Below are 16445 nucleotides of genomic sequence, written 5' to 3'. Positions count from 1 at the left end.
AAAACTGCCAAAGTAAAAGCATACTTTACTATTTAAATGTCAAAACCTTGATGCCCTTTTCCCCCCTCTTCACCGAGTATTACATTGAAATAAAAATAAATATTGAAAGGTATTTCTTTTATTTTGATTATTTATAAACTGCATGTTTTATTGATATTTAAATGTTATCTAGGGGAAATTCTCCATGGCATATTTATTATTCCTTCTCTAGTACTTGTTATTCATATAATTTTGTTTTGTCCCATTTGCGCATTGATTCTTTTGGTCATTTCTTCTGCCCTACATATATATATAGTACATCACAAACTTGAGAATGTTAGAGAAGGTACATGAATGGATGTTCCAAATATATCAAGAAGCATAGTAACTATTAAAACTATCACATCTTTCAAACAGATGGACAATTAAACGATGACTTCTAATTTTTCAGATAGAGGAAATGTTATGAATCCTAGTGCTTTCCAAGGGTGCTCTTGTAAATGGTAATAACACAAGTGTAAGTTTTAGATACTACAGCCTAACTGTTAAAAAGCCCAGCTGTTAAAATGGCTGATTAAGCCAATGAAGAAGGATAAGAATATAGTTTTAGCTTGGTATGGTGAATAACAAATTTATGCTGAAGTGGTGATGATCCTGCACTGTAATCATCCCTTAAAGTTGGATATAGAATCGACCTAGCCTTGATAATGTATTTGATAGGCAGCTTGTGCTGAATATCTTTTCCTGTGGTTCGTTGTTCTTCACACTCCCCACATGTGGGATAGTGGTGCTATAATTAACACAGAAATAAAAATGAAAATATTTGTTTCCCATTGAACGCTGGGAGATGTTTATACCTATCATAGCCTATTGTAGAGGTGAATATTCCAGTCTGTAATGTGTCATTTGGATGTTTACCAGGCACTTCTGACATCTCTGTTTTCATGATATTAGTAAATTTTTTATTCTGTTTAAACAGTGGCATAATTTTAAAAGAATGGGAAAGCAAACAAAAACAAATAAGAAAAAAGACTTGGAAAAACAATTCAAAAGAAAAACTGCTCTCTCAACTTTCGTCCATGAGAATGACAGTATATGTTTAAATAGATATTATGAAATTCCTAAAAGCTCAAAGACCACCTTGAGTTTTAGAGAACAAGGAGATAAAACCCTATCTTTTGTTGTCAGCCTAACTTATTTTTAATATCCAAATGGAGAACAATTTGCTCCCTTTTTATCTGATTTTGAGCTCCACTCTCTGGCCCTATTGATCCTTGGTTTGAGAAAAGTAATCAGTCACCTAAAATGAATCCAAGGGGCTTCACTGGCAGCTCAGCTGGTAAAGCATCTGCCTGCATTTTGGGAAACCTCAGTTCTATCCCTGAGTCGGGAAAATCTGCTGGAGAAAGGAATGCCTACCCACTCCAGTATTCTTGCCTGGAGAATTCCATGGACAGAGGAGCCTGGCTATAGTCCTGGAGCCACAGAGTCAGACACAACTGAGCAACTAACACTTTGACTTCAATTTCAAAGGATGTGCAAGCTTCATAGCTGCATTTTTGTCAAGTGGGTGCAAGCTGTGAGTGGAATAATTGTCCTGTCTGCACCTAGATCTGACCCCTCCTCCACTGTAGAGGAGAAGTCTGTGTGTACTCTTTTCCCAGTCTAAAGAACAGATATGGTCAAAACAAACACATCACACGCAACTCCATGCCCTCAGTGACTACCGCGTCCAACAGGCGTGTTCAGAGGTGCCCATATCCCCGAGTAGAAAGTTGCCATCAGTAAGTATGAAATTGACAAAGGAGTATTTTAAAGGCAAATTAGGTTCAAATGTCTGATCTATAAAGAAATAGGCAATAGATTATGGAAATCAACTTAATTACTAAACTGTATTATATGAAAAGGTTCACTTTAATTAAAAAGTAGAATAGGCTTTGTTATATGAATTTGTATTTTTTTGTGATCTAATATATAGAGAACAGTAGCATGGAATTGAAGGCGTTAATGTTTTTATTCAAGGATCTTTTTATTCAAATGCATCTCTCTCAGGCCATAAAAATTAAAGTTGAAACTCAGCAATGAAGTTTATAGCCTGAAGCAATTGAATCTAATAAAATTATAAATATTCATTTCATCTGTACCTAGAGGTATGTATCTTGATCAAAGGCTAATAAAACTTTTCATGTTTTGGATAACTTTATTTTCGGATGGCTTCTGTTCTTCTACCACTCTCAAAATCAGTTATTGAGAATAAGACTACAGTTTTGTGTTCAAATTTGGCAAGTAGGTAGAACTTCACTTCATTAACATAGTAAAATAGACCAATAGATTGGTTAATAAATAGCTATTAATTTCTCTGGAAAGTTGTCCCAAACTATGATGAGATATCTAGTACTTACTTTTGTGTGTGTGTGTGTGTGTGTGGAGGTATTTTTATAATCTCGTAGAGGAGAAAGTCATTCCAAACATGTTAAAAAAATCAAGAATTATTAAATTAAAGAGTTTAAAATTACAGCATGAGATTTAATAACATCTATAAAGAAAAATATAAATAAGGTTAAGGGGCTAAAAACAATAAAGTGGTCAAAATTTTGTAATACAAAATAATAACTAAAGTTTAATAACACAAGATAATAAAATATCCTTAACATACATAATTCTCAAAATCATTAAGACTCTGTTTAATGCAAAAGTATATAGCTATTAAAGACAATAGAAAACTATATTTATTATCATGTACAACATTGACATTAAGTAAAAGAAGCAACGTAGAAAGCTCTACATAGAGTATGACCTCAGTATTTCTTGTTAGCTATTTTGACTCATGGATTTATCCATTCTGAAATGTTTGGTGGTTCCTAGAATGTGCTTGTATTTCACTGGACATTTTGAATGCCTCATAGCAAAACACATATTGTATCTGCCCTCAAAACACTTGTGATATAATACAAAATATAAACAATAAAATAGTGTTCTAACGATTAACTAATCTAGTTAGTTATTATTATTGTTTTCCCTAGTGAGTTTTGGAAAATGCTTTGAAAGCGACTTCTGATTAACAACCCCTACGTTCTTTCCATTCTTCAAAGATCGTATTAGTGATGACCAATCAGGTTAAGTTTTCCCAGTTACTATAAAATAATTTCAGTATAATCCTACTTTAAATGGAAATCTTTGGATTCCTAATGTTCTTTGTAGTTTAGACTCTGATAGGACTTATAATCCCAAAGTATGAGAACTTTAAAATACTGAGTAAGGTACCCTAGTGTTTTTGCTATGTTTTATTTCTCTAAAGATTTTGTATAATTGGTATTCTATTCATTTTGGGTTTTGAGCATTAAAAAAAAACAACTAAAATAGCAAGCCTGAAATATCAGAACAAAACAAAAATCTGTTCTTGAAGTGTGCAAACTAAAGATATATCTTCCTGTCTCTTCCTAGGGGAGAATACAGTTCAAATCAATATAGTCATACGAATAAACTTTAGTAGGCCAATTATCTGAGTGGGAGAAGAAATCCACTGAAGTACTGTATGTGGAAATGGAACTCCATATATGATAATTGGATAATAAATAATTCATGGAAATTACCTACTGAGATCTGCATGGAGAAACTAGAGTTTAGATATTAAAATTCCCTTGACTTATGTGACATGTATTAGTCTTTCCTATACTCTCCCTAAGAATTTATCTCATTTAGAAGAAATTTATGTAGAAAGACACAAAGAGTTTATAAAATTTCAGGAATATGAGTGTAAATGCAAAAATGCTCAGCAAAGTATTAGCAAGTCTAATGTAATAATATATAAAAATTATTATATGCCATGACCAAATAAGATTTCTTCCAGGAATTTAAGGTTGGCACAACAGATAAAAATCAATGTAATTCTCTATATTAATAGAGCTAAGGACAAAAAACACAGGATCGCTTCAATAGACACAGAAAAAGCATTTGAAAAAAATCCAGTATGCTTTCATAGTAAAAACACCGAACAAATTAGGAATGAAAGGAACTTCCTCATGTGTAAAAAAGGCATCTGCAAAACCCACAGAGCTTTGGTGAAATAATGGAAGTCTTCCCCTAAGATCAGTAATGAGAGAAAGATGTCCACCCTTATCATTTTTGTTCAAGACTGTAGCGCAGATTTGAATGAGGGCTACTAAGCAAGGAAAAGAGCAAAAAATATCCAGATAAAAAGGAAGTAAAATTATCTGTATTTGTAAAAGACAAGATCTCCATGGAAAAAGCTATTAGTTTTGGCAAAGATGCAAGATCAACACACAAGAATTTATTGTATTTCTATATACTAGCAATGAATAATACAAGGATAAAATTAATGAAATATAAATTCTATTTACAATAGCATTAAAAACAAGCAAATACTTTGAAATAACTTTAACAAAAGATGTACAAGACATATACAATGAAAACCATAAAATATTGTTGGAAGGAATTATGCAAGAGTTACATAAATAGAAATATATCTGTGTTCATGGATTAAAAGATTCAGTGTTGCTAAGATGGCCGTCGGGTGGTCTGGTCAGGTGGTCAGGTGGCCAGACCACCTGACGGCCATCTTAGCAACACTGAATCTTTTAATCCATGAACAAAGATAGACCAGCCTCTTGAGAAACCTATATGCAGGTCAGGAAGCAACAGTTAGAACTGGACATGGAAGAACAGACTGGTTCCAAATAGGAAAAGGAGTATATCAAGGCTGTATATTGTCACCCTGCTTATTTAACTTATATGCAGAGTACATCATGAGAAACCCTGGGCTGGAAGAAGCACAAGCTGGAATCAAGATTGCCGGGAGAAATATCAATAACCTCAGGTATGCAGATGACACCACCCTTATGGCAGAAAGTGAAGAGGAACTAAAAAGCCTCTTGAGGAAAGTGAAAGAGGAAAGCAAAAAAGTTGGCTTAAAGTTCAACATTCAGAAAATGAAGATCATGGCATCCAGTCCCATCACTTCATGGGAAATAGATGGGGAAACAGTGGAAACAGTGTCAGACTTTATTTGGGGGGGCTCCAAAATCACTGTAGATGATGATTGCAGCCATGAAATTAAAAGACTCCTTGGAAGGAAAATTATGACCAACCTAGATAGCATATTGAAAAGCAGAGACATTACTTTGCCAACAAAGGTCCATCTAGTCAAGGCTATGGTTTTTCCAGTGGTCATGTATGGATGTGAAAGTTGGACTGTGAAAAAAGCTGAGCACCCAAGAATTGATGCTTTTGAACTGTGGTGTTGGAGAAGACTCTTAAGAGTTCCTTGGTTGCAAGGAGATCCAACCAGTCCATTCGAAAGGAGATCAGTCCTGGGATTTCTTTGGAAGGACTGATGCTAAAGCTGAAACTCCAATACTTTGGCCACCTGATGCGAAGAGTTGACTCACTGGAAAAGACCCTGGTGCTGGGAGGGATTAGGGGCAGGAGGAGAAGGGGATGACAGATGGCTGGATGGCATCACTGACTCGATGGACATGAGTTTGGGTGAACTCTGGGAGTTGGTGATGGACAGGGAGGCCTGGTGTGCTGCAATTCATGGGGTCGCAAAGAGGTGGACACAACTGAGCGACTGAACTGAACTGACCTGAAGATGGCAGTGCTCCCAAGTTTACCTCCAGACTCCTATCCAAATCCAAATGGCCTTCTCTACAGAAATTGAAAAGTTGATTCTAGAATTCACATAGAAATGCAAGGGTTCCAAGTAACCAAAACAATCTTGAGAGGAAGGATGAAGATGGAGGTCTCATTCTTCTTGATTTCAAAACAGTACAGTTCAGTCCAGTTCAGTACTGGAGCTTCAGCTTTAGCATCATTCCTTCCAAAGAAGTCCCAGGGTTGATCTCCAGAATGGACTGGTTGGATCTCCTTGCAGTCCAAGGGACCCTCAAGAGTCTTCTCCAACACCACAGTTCAAACATATCAATTCTTCGGCGCTGAGCCTTCTTCACAGTCCAACTCTCACATCCATACATGACCACAGGAAAAACCATACAAGGCCGCAGTAATCAACACTATGTGGTATTGGCTTGAGTGAAAGTGAAAGTCGCTCAGTCGTGTCCGACTCTTTGCAACCCCATAGACTATACAGCCCATGGAATTCTCCAGGCCAGAATACTGGAGTGGGTAGCCTTTCCCTTCTCCAGGGGATCTTCCCAACCCAGGGATTGAACCCAGGTCTCCCGCATTGCAGGCGGATTCTTTACCAGCTGAGCTAAGAGATACATAGTGACTAGTGGACTAGATCAACACCTAAGAAGTAAAGCTATGTACTTATGGTCCACTGACCTTTAACACTGGTGCCAAGGCCATTCAGTAGAGAGGAAAAAAAACCTAGTCTCTTTGACAAATGATGCTGGCCCAGCTGGATATCCACAAGTTTAAAAAGTGAGGTAGGACCCTTAACTAACACCATACACAAAAATTAACTCAAAATGGATGATAGACCTAACTTTGTAGCTAAAATTATAAAATTCTTAGAGCGAAACATAACTGTAAGTCTTTGTAACCTTGGATTAGGCAATGATTTCTTAGAGAAGGTTTTTCAGAAGCCTTGGGTTAGATCAAAGTTTCTCAAAAGCATAAATAGCAAAGAAAAATATATAAATTGGACCTCATTAAAATTAAAACTTATGTAATTCAAAGGACACTATCAAGAAAGTAAAAAGACAACCCACAAAATGAGGAAAAATATTTGCCAGTCATGTATCTGATGAGACTTTTATAGAGAATATATAAATAACTATAACTAAACAATAAAAGCTAGGTAAACTAACTTAAAAATGACCAAAGGTTCTGGGTAGACATTTTTTTCAAAGAAGATACACAAATGATAAACAAAAAATGATGTTTAGAATAACTAGTCATCAACAAAATGCAAGTCAAAACCACAAGATTGCCTTTCATGACCTTCCCTGGTGGCTCAGCAGTAAAGAATCCACCTGCAATGCAGGAGACACGGGTTCAATCCCTTGGTTGGGAAGATCCCCTGGAGGAGGGCTGGTAACCCACTCCAGTACTCTTGCATGGAGAATCCCATGGACAGAGGAGCCTGGTGGGCTACAGTCCATAGGGTCACAAAGAAACAGACACAACTGAAACGACTAAACACACACACCATTTCACACCCAATAGGATGGCTATGATCATAAAGACAGACAGTAACAAGTGTCATAGAGGATATGGAGAAATTGGGACTCTTGTGCATTGCTGATGAGAATGTAACAGTGTGCAGCTGCTGGAGAAAAACAGTTTGGCAGTTCCAACGCAGTTACCAAGTGACCAGGAATTCCACTCACAGGTAAACACTCAAAGAAATTGAAAAATATATATCCACATACAAAAAGTGTACATGAGTCTTCAGAGAAGTGTTATTCATAAGAATTATAAATTGGAAACAACTCCAGTGTCTATCAACTAAGGAACAAATGAAAGTTGTGTACAATGGAATGCTAGCCCATAAAAAGTAATGAAGTACTCATACATGGGACCATATGGATGAACCTTGAAAACATTACGCTAAATGAAAGAAGATAAACACAAAAGATTACATATTGTATGACTTCTTCTATATGAAATGTCCAGATAGTTAAATCCATAGAAACAGAAAGCAGTTCAGATTTACCAGGGACTGGGGGCAGGTAGGAGTGAGGAGTGACCACTAATATGTACAGGATTTCTTTGGGAATAGTTTTATAACTGTAAAAATCCCACTGAACTGTACACTTTAAAAGGGTGAAATTTATGAGATGTGAATTATATCTGAATAATAAAAAATCCACTAGAGATTTATTTCTTTTGCTAATAATGCATTTTCTGCACATGTCCCTGAGAGAGTTGGAACACTGAGTCATAACTGGACATTTCTTCTATTGTATGAATGAGTTTATTCAAGAATAGGATTTGATGGAAAACAGGGAGGGAAGAACTTGGACCTCTAAATGGGAGTAAGGGTATATCAAGGAGAGGCTGCTGCTGCTGCTGGTGCTAAGTCACTTCAGTCGTGTCCGACTCTGTGCGACCCCATAGACAGCAGCCCACCAGGCTCCCGTCCCTGGGATTCTCCAGGCAAGAACACTGGAGTGCAATTTCCTTCTCCAATGCATGAAAGTGAAAAGTCAAAGTGAAGTCGCTCAGTCATGTCTGACTCTTCACGGCCCCATGGACTGAAGCCTACCAGGCTCCTCCATCCACGGGATTTTCCGGGCAAGAGTACTGGAGTGGGTTGCCATTGCCTTCTCCATCAAGGAGAGGCTACGTGAGCCCAATCACAATTTAGAGAAGGACTGATGAGCTGAAAGCAGCAAACATGTAGAATTCTGACAATGTTTCTTTGTTATGTGAAAGATTACTCAAACGTTTTTATGGGAAGAGTCTTTTTAGTTTACTAAAGACTGCTCTTCCAATTGGGCTTCCCAGGGTGGCTCAGTGGTAAAGAATCCACCTGCCAAACAGGAGATGAGAGTTCTATCCTTGCATTGGGAAGATCCCCTGGAGGAAAAAATGACAACCCACGCCAGTATTCTTGCTAGGAAAATCCCATGGACAGAGAAGCCTGGTGGGCTGCAGTCCATGGTGTAGCAGAGTCAGACACCAGTTAGTGACTAAACAATTATTCCAGGAAATACCTTCCGGGAGTGCTTGTTAAAGTGCTCAGAGTTTCAAATCACCCCTGATTTCTTCCTGGGTATTGGCTGCAAGTGCCAGCGATAGTTTGGTGTGGTGCATGTGGGGTGCAGGGGAGGGAGAATAAGTCACTTCTTGCTGACTCTGAAAATCAGGTCCCTCCAATGATGAATTGTTCAAAAGACAGACTGAAAATTTTACTTAGCATCATTTTCTAATCATGTCATTTATTTAGAATAAAGGATGTTCACTGTTGTTTCATCAAGTCCAAAATAAATAGCAGGTTGATATTTATATTCTGTCTAGCCAATTCCATTTGCCAAAATGTTTTTTTAACGTTTGTTGCATGTAGTCATGGTTCACTAGCTTTTTTTGCCTGATAGTCTTTTATTGCATGAATATACCAGTTTGTTTATTCTCATGTTAACGTGAAGCTGAATTACTTCCAGTCTGGGACTATTAATCTTTGGTATCAGCTTTATAGCTGTACCTCTTTATTTTTTTAGCAGTTACCCCAAAGATTACTCATACTTGATTTATTACATTCTACTTTGCATGTACACTTCCCAAACCACATAAATACCTTATTTTTATTCCCATTTTACTTCCTCTTCCACCCTTTTTGCCATTGTTGTCATGCACTTCACTTATGGATATTATTTTTTCCATAAGATATTATTACTGCTGTTGTTTCAACAGTCAGTATTCACTTAATTATGTATTTACACTTTCTAATGCTCTTCATTGCTTCCTGCAATTCCATGGACAGCTCACTTTTCCTGATACTTGCTTGCAGATGAGAGCCTTAGGGAATCATGGAAATACCCTTTTTGCTATTCCACTGTTTACTGCCAGTGCCTTTCAGAAGCACTGCTCATTGTGGGTAGCAGAAAGCTCTTCACGCACACCTTGATTCTTTGCTCCTTCCCTTCCTTGTGGACCTTTCATTAACATGCTTGTTCCTCACAAAACCAGAAATCATCTCTTGTGTTAGAATGTGCGGCCTTGGCAATATATTTTAAAGACAACACTAGCAATACCTGAGACAGTTGAGAATGTTTATGTCCTGAATTGTTGGAAATCTGATACTGCTCTCAAGATTTTGTACCATAGACATTTTTTAAGAGAAAAAATAGATTAAATCTGTTTTCATTCAAAGTGATTTAAGGGGCTTTACTCAAAGTTACAGTGGAAATGAACTTTATTCTCAGCCCTTATCACACTCTTTCCTAAACTTTTCTTTGCTTCACATTCACACTCAAAGCACTTTCCTGCCCCCTCCTTACCCTACCTTGAAGGTACACCTGTTTTGCCCTTACTTCTTGTTGATGCCTGTGTTCTCAAGCTAAGGGTTGATCAAACATTTTCATCCTAATATGTTAATTTTTAATATGCATTAAGTTTTGCCAAAGGTTTCCCCCACTTTTTTTTTTTCTTTGCACTTTAAAGGGAAGATTTTTGAGCCAAAAGGAAGGATCCTTAAGGATGGGATTTCAGGAGTCAGCTTATAGGGAAGACAGGTTCATACTGTGTTTCTAAGCACAGTTCTGTTAATTTGAATGCTGACTTTGTGTGGACCTAGGTCTGGGAAATGGCAGCTTGGACCGTAAGACTTGTTTGTACTCCCAATTCAACTTACTTGTACCACTAAACCCAGGAACTGTAGGGCCAGCCCAACAGGCAGAAGAGGGCCAGGGAAATGTGAATAAGAGAGCAGACGTGAGGATTTGCCTACTAGACTGGAGGAAGACATTGGAGAAGGAAATGGCAACCCACTCCAATATTCTTGCCTAGAGAATTCCATGGACAGAGGAGCCTGGTGGGCTGCTGTCCATGGTGTCGCACAGGGTCGGACACGACTGAAGCGACTTAGCGTGCATACATGCATGCATTGGAGAAGGAAATGGCAACCCACTCCAGTATTCTTGCCTGGAGAATCCCAGGGACAGAGGAGCCTGGTGGGCTGCTGTCCATGGGGTCGCACAGAGTCAGACATGACTGAAGTGACTCAGCAGCAGCAGCAGCTGGAGGAGGACATAGCAGAGTCCTGGGTGGTGTGTGAAGCCTGTGGATCCTGGGGAAAGGTTGCCTTTCAGAGAACTCAAGACTTCCATAGCAAAGGTCAACATTGCTCTACATGATGATCCCTGTTCTCTCTGCTCCTTCTGAAGCTGATAAAGGGCTGGATCACTGGGTCATATCCTTCCTACCATGGTGAAAGCAAGGGTGAGAGACCTCTTCCTATGCTTCATAAGAAGTCAGTCTGCCTGCAGGTCTGCTGCTGACTACAGGGGCAGAGAAGTGGCACTGTCCAGAGTGTCAGGACTGGTATACTGTAAAACACCTCCAACCCATGGAGTTCCAGCAAGCCATCCCAATAAATATACAAGTAAACAATGATGCCACCACTGAGAGAATCTAAAAGTAAGAGTGGGGATGGGGCAAGAAGAAAAAACAACAAAATTTCCACATCAATTTAGAGCTATTGAAGAAGACAGAAAACTAAGATAAAACTTGGCACTCAAGGATATTTTAATAAAATCACACATACAGATACAAACATAAACTCTGGGAGTTAATATGACTTTTCAAAATGTCGCTGGATGATCTAAAGAAGAGAATCATCACTGATTTTCCTTAGAAGTGACATGGAGTATCATGCCATAAGCAAAAAGATTAAGAAGCAGAAATTAGGATGGAAAATAAAAGGGACTTGGAAGTTAGATCTAGAACACTTAGTATGAATAATTGTAGATCCAAAAAGAGAATTAAAAGCAAAGACAAAGATTATGTATTAAAAAATTTCTCTTAACTAAAGGAAAAGCTGAGTTGCAGATTGAAAGGACTTATTGATCCTAATGAGAATAGACACACATCTGCAGAAATTCTGGGAAAATCCCTGAATCACAAAACCATAGAGAAAAATCTTCCAAACTTTTCAGGCAGAAGTTGCTACAATAAAAATAATAGTATTGGTATCAGCATCCAATTTTTCATTTGCAACAACAGAATAAAAATGATATAATGATATAGCTATACTGCTAAGAAGAATGACTGAATTTCAAGCATCTAATATATAATTTATCTGACAAGGTTATAAAAGATATTTTAGATAACAAGGAAAGATTAAGATTAAATATTAATCAAGCATCCCATCTGAAGGCTATACTAGAGAATTACTCCAATCAAAAAAAAAAAAAAGAAAACCATGACCTCAGGTTGGGAAAATGACAGAAAGTTATGAACACCAAAACTTTCAGTGTATATTTATACCCATACATACATGCACAACATAATTAAAGCTACATGATTAATGACAGGCTATTCAGATACACATAAATCCCCCATACATATTCACATTCTCAAATCGACACACACATATATATAAAGTATCTTGAAATATGGGAAAATATAATGCAATATAATATACTACTGATGTTTCTTTCTTTAGTAATAACACTATCTATAGATATGAAGCCAGGTTATCTTTTAAAAAATAAATTCCACAAAATTTATCTAACTCATTATGATATATGTCTGTCCTGGGTTCCTTCTGTTAACCTTGCCTGGTAGTTCTCAGGTCAAAACTTTGACCAGAAAAGCTAGTAGTATCTAGTTGCTCTTTTTGTCCAACAGCTAAAACTTTTATTTTACCTGTAATTTTTTCTCCAGTATTTTAGCCTTGCAAAAGTCCTGGGTTACACAAGCAAGGGTGTCTTCCTTTAAGAAACATAATGTTTGAATCCAAAATTTTTTTAAAATGTCATCTTTCAAGTACCCTTTTAATTGATAATCCTTTAGTGGGGTTGTGCCAAACTCATTTTACTTCAGTGTACTTAGGAATCTACCTAAAATTCCACATGCATAATGCTATTTGATATTTCATTTAATCAAGTTGGCCAATATAGCTATGTGTGTCAGAGAGATGTTTATGAGATTATAACAATGCAAATGCATGCCTCTTGAGTTTAGGTCTTTTTAGAGGTCTTTTCCATAGCAAACATTATTTTTGCAACTTTAAACTCATAAACAAAATTTTGTAAGCTGAAATAGCTCCCCGTGCATTTGCTGAAAATCTCAAAGTTAGACCATTTTTCTTGAAGGTACAGCTCTCTGTCAAGCCAGGAGAAATAAAGATAAAAAATTTATCTCATTATGAAATGAAGTTTGATAGGAGAAAAAGTAACAACCTGTAATAAGATTCAAGAAATCCACCCCATGAGTTTGTAGGGGAGACAATGCTTGACCTCTTCTCTCTTAAGATCTATAACTGGGCCTGAGAATTATTTTTACTTAAGATATATTAACAGGAGAAAAACTTAAAGATTTGTAAATGTACATGTGGCCCCCATAGGAAACTAAAGACCCAAAAAGCAGGTAGGCCCAAGTATTTATATACTAATTTGAACAAAGAGTGGTGATTATGAAAAAGTAAGTAAAATGTATGAGGAGAGTGAAGGAAGGTATTGTTTTAACAATCTGTTAACAATGTTTGTAGGTACAGATTTCTCTGGGCTGGACTGCTTCTCTCTGGTCATAACAATGCATCTTCCCTCCTAGTACAGAGAGGGCAGCTTTTCCATGGGAGTTTTATCTGCTGCTTTCAAGAAGTAAAATGGACATCAGTGTCCTTCTACCTGCTATTTTCAAGTAAATAATCTTTATGCCAAAGTGGCATATTTGGGAGTGGCATATTTTTTCACCCTTCAAAAGAAGCTTCAGAGTATGTTGGTTTCCTTTAATGACAAATAAGAACGTGTTTAGTTGCCATGACATTTGGTAAAACTCAGTGGCGTAAGACGTCAGCCAACTATGGACATGCATCCTTAGCTGAAGCCAGTGCAAGTCATCTTTTATCACAAGGTGGTGGTGGTGGTGGTATTCAGTTTCTCAGTTGTGTCTGACTCTTTGGACCCTGTGGACTGCAGCACACCAGGATTCTCTGTCCTTCACCATCTCCTGGAGTTTGTTCAAACTCAGGTCCATTGAGTCGGTGATGCCATCTCCTGCCTTCATTCTTTCCCAGAATCACAAGAAATCACAGAATTTCTCGGACCACACCTTCAGAGGGCCACATTTTAAAAATTTCAACAGCCAGACCATCCACAGAAGGGTGGTAATAGGACTAAATGTATTCTTTGATTATAAAATATATATTGCATATGTCCTATGTAACAGACACTAAGCTAAGTGCAGGGGAAGACAAGAATAAAACACACTGTCCACCAGGAGCTTCCATATGTTGCATGAGAGAGATGTTAAGGACAGTGACCTTCTGTAACTGATGCACCAGATAAAGCTAGCTGACAAAGCTTAAAGGCAGCGAGGTTATACTCCTGGCTTCAGAGTTCAAACGCTCTTATTCAAAAGTTCTCTCCAACTGCTTACTAGTGGTATAGCGTGAGGCAAGTCATTAAATCCTGCTCTAAATGCTCACTTTATTTTTATGATAACAATAGCCCTTTATTTTTCAGTGTCTAGCATATATGTACTGGATGATACATGTCCCATAAAAGCTATTTATTATTATTTATATTCATCAGGAAATGGAGACAAAAGAGCAGTGCTCCTCAAAAACTCAAACTCAACAGAAACAAAGGTTGTCCTCTGAGAGTTTATCTACAACATCATGATAGATTGGATCAGAGCTCAGATTCTCTGGGTGAACTTAAAGGCTGACTATTATGCCAGCCCCCTGGAGGAGGGCACGACAACCACTCCAGTATTCTTGCCTGGAGAATCCCGTGGACAGAGGAGCCTAGTGAGCTACAGTCCACGGGGTCACAAAGAGTAGGACCTAAGTCACAACTGAAGTGACTTAGCATGCATGCATTATGCCAGCTAAAAATACTTAGAGAATATATACACATATTCTATGGCAGGTACATGCATTCATTAAAAAAGAAAGAATAATATAATGATCCCACTTGTCCGTTAGTTCAGTTCAGTTCAGTCACTCAGTCATGTCCGACTCTTTGCGACCCCATGAATCACAGCACGCCAGGCCTCCCTGTCCATCACCAACTCCCGGAGTCCACCCAAACTCATGTCCATTGAGTCAGTGATGCCATCCAGCCATCTCATCCTTTGTCATCCTCTTCTTCTCCTGCCCTCAATCCCTCCCAGCATTAGATCTTTTCCAATGAGTCAACTCTTTGCATGAGGTGGCCAAAGTACTGGAGTTTCAGCCTCAGCATCATTCCTTCCAATGGACACCCAGGACTGATCTCCTTTAAGATGGACTGGTTGGATCTCCTTGCAGTCCAAGGGACTCCCAAGAGTCTTCTCCAGCACTGCAGTTCAAAAGCATCAATTCTTCAGCACTCGGCTTTCTTCACAGTCCAACTCTCACATCCATACATGACCACTGGAAAAACCATAGCCTTGACTAGATGGACCTTTGTTGGCAAAGTAATATCTCTGCTTTTGAATATGCTATCTAGGTTGGTCATAACTTCTCTTCTAAGGAGTAATCGTCTTTTAATTTCATGGCTGCAGTCACCATCTGCAGTGATTTTGGAGCCCCCCAAATGAAGTCTGCCACTGTTTTCACTGTTTCCTCATCTATTTCCCATGAAGTGATGGGACCGGATGCCATAATCTTCGTTTTCTGAATGTTGAGCTTTAAGCCAACTTTTTCACTCTCCTCTTTCACTTTCCTCAAGAGGCTTTTTAGTTCCTCTTCACTTTCTGCCATAAGGATGGTGTCATCTGCATATCTGAGGTTATTGATATTTCTCCCAGCAGTCTTGATTCCAGCTTGTGCTTCTTCCAGTCCAGCGTTTCTCATGATGTACTCTGCACAGAAGTTAAATAAGCAGGGTGACAATATACAGCCTTGACATACTCCTTTTCCTATTTGGAACCAGTGTCAATTTAACTTCAAATAGGAATAAAAGTACTAAGGGTGGTTTGAGCATTAAGAAATAACCTCTATAAATCGCCTAACACAATGTCCAGACTATGGGAGTCATTTGGTAAATTCTTGGTAACTGATTATTTGAAAAAGAAGAGACTATGAGCCTTTCTATACATGATGAAGCAGGAAGGAGTTTGACAGCAGATGCCAAAGTTGCCTCATACTGACGTGGTTTCCTGTGGGGGATGCAGATTCTTCCTTCCCTGACTGACGCATTTAAACTTGAAGTCTACAACTAAGGGGCCTTGGGTCAGATTTCTTGCCCACTGAGCAAGTGCACTGCGGGAGGCAGGCATCACCGAAAAGAAGGAATTGTGTCAATCGCAGCTCTTCATTAGGTCATAATAACCAACCTCTGTCAGTTTGGGGTGAGAACGGGGATCAGGATGGGGTTGGTGAGGACAAGCCTTTATTTATAGAGTAGGGACAGAGATCACCCTTGTGGAGAGGGGAAAAGAAAGTGGGGTGTGGTGTTCCTGGGACAGCAGTTGTGGGTAAGGAGATGCCCTCACTGTGAGGCTCAGAACAGTCAGCAAGACTAAAATATTAATTAGGAGGTAACTTCAGAAGGAGTTCCTAGAACTCTACCCTCCTCATGAGACCTAGGTCACCAACCATCTAGAATACTGGTCACAAATCCTGTTCAAAATATTTTGAAAACTGCTTTGGTGGAGGAGGATTTCATTCTCCCGTTAACAGTGACTGCATCCAAGGAAGCTTTAATTTTTTCCCACGGGAAGTGAACAACCGCAGGGCATCAACCAAGGCCTCTCTGGTACGGCTGTGGATCTTTTCCTAAGGAAGAAAGGAGGAAGGGCTTGGAGGGAGGCTCAGTTCATCACTGCTACGCAGAGGCGGGCTGGTCTGGTGCCCCCGCCAGAAGCCCATGAGCCCTAACGGTGTG

At 38.5% G+C, this 16445-nt stretch overlaps 1 protein-coding gene across 2 annotated transcripts in view; it reads left to right on the top strand.

Moving 5' to 3' along the window:
* The window catches only part of LOC101123612 (contactin-associated protein-like 3), a 236926-nt gene that overhangs the window by 211957 nt on the left and 8524 nt on the right, over positions 1–16445 (top strand). The gene's annotated exons all lie outside the window — the stretch shown is intronic.

Source organism: Ovis aries, chromosome 2 (genome assembly GCF_016772045.2).
Source record: "Ovis aries strain OAR_USU_Benz2616 breed Rambouillet chromosome 2, ARS-UI_Ramb_v3.0, whole genome shotgun sequence".
Classification (NCBI taxonomy): Eukaryota; Metazoa; Chordata; class Mammalia; order Artiodactyla; family Bovidae; genus Ovis; species Ovis aries.
This window is presented reverse-complemented; position numbering and strand designations above follow the sequence as displayed.